We start from the raw sequence: 1444 nt of genomic DNA on the forward strand, positions 1-1444 counted from the left end.
ATATGTAGAATTATCTTATGAAGATGCAAAACTATCATGAGACCTAAGAGATCTGGAAGAACTAGCTCTACTTAATCCCTTTATAATATTACTTATTGTCATAGAAAATAATCACAACCTTGCTCTTAATCAATTTAAATAATTTTCTGAACAGGGACCACCACAAGTGGATCAACACAGGACTTACGCTCTTTCTGCCCTTAAACACCGCTATCTAGGTTGACTAAGTCGTTCATAGGAAATTCAATTCGAACTAAGTCAAGACTAAATTAGTGATTAAATACTGTTCCACCTCGTAATACCACTCGGTTCTCAAGCAGAACGTGGCTTTGTTACCATTCACACCCAGGACATATAACAAATAGTTCATGCACACAACAAATTTTGTTGTATTATAGTATTAAAAAATAGTAATAAATTGTTTATTAAACATTTATACTTAAAGTATTATAGATTTATAAAGCAACCTTAAAATATTTATTAGAAAAAAATGAGTTATGGATTTGAAGTTATAGCTATCTATATTTTCATTAGATGTGGACAAATAAGACAAAAAGAATTTGAGATTAAAAATAAATAAATTATTTTGACTTAATACTTGTAAAATTATTTTTAATTTTAAGTTGTAATATCAAATTGTTTATGTGGTATTTGTTTGTTTACTTAATTCTAAAAGAAATTAAACTAATAATGTTAAGTATTCAATTATTATTTTTTGTAATATTTTATTTATATTAAGCATTAAAAAGTAAAGAAAAACCAAAGTATTACCTTTTTCATTAAAAAAAAAAAGTCAAATATTATCGGTTGATTTAAAAAAGTCAAAGAAAAAAAAAGTTTCTTTGATTAAATACTAAAAGTTTATCGGTTCACCTCTTTTTAGGGTTTTACTAAATAGACTTAATGCTCGTTGATTTAAAATTTTATCAAATATCTCACTATTTTGAGTGATGGAGAGGTTTGCATATAATTTAATACCACTTAAGTGGAGAAGCAGGTCGGATAAAGTAATGACTTTATACTATAACCAAAGCGGGATGACTTTTAAAGTTACCAGAAATGCATGTAATACTGTGTATTAAAAAAAATATAGTTAAATAAAATGATTTAACCATAGAAAGCAGCAATGTGGACGTGCCGGAGTGGTTATCGGGCATGACTAGAAATCATGTGGGCTCTGCCCGCGCAGGTTCGAATCCTGCCGTCCACGGGTTTTGTCATTTTCGACAATGTCTATCTTGTAGAATTTTTACTCTACGTTTTATGTTGTTAGCCTCTTTTTAATTTTAGAATTTAAAATTTCTCTAATAAAATTTTAAAAGTAAAGATACATACTTTTTTTTAATAAAAAAAAAATGTTGATAGCTGTAGATCCCAAAATTCTTCCAAGCCTATTCTCACTTTTTTTTTCTTTTTTTTCTTTTTTTTATCTTTATCTTTATAT

The 1444-nt window shown here is 27.4% G+C and overlaps 1 non-coding gene across 1 annotated transcript; it reads left to right on the top strand.

The window, feature by feature from the left end:
* Positions 1 to 1128: 1128 nt before the first annotated feature.
* TRNAS-AGA (transfer RNA serine (anticodon AGA)) lies at positions 1129 to 1210 on the top strand. The gene has a single exon. It is a non-coding gene; the product is annotated as a tRNA-Ser (tRNA).
* The last annotated feature ends 234 nt before the right edge of the window (positions 1211 to 1444 follow it).

This window comes from Vitis vinifera, chromosome 4, assembly GCF_030704535.1.
Source record: "Vitis vinifera cultivar Pinot Noir 40024 chromosome 4, ASM3070453v1".
NCBI lineage: Eukaryota > Viridiplantae > Streptophyta > Magnoliopsida > Vitales > Vitaceae > Vitis > Vitis vinifera.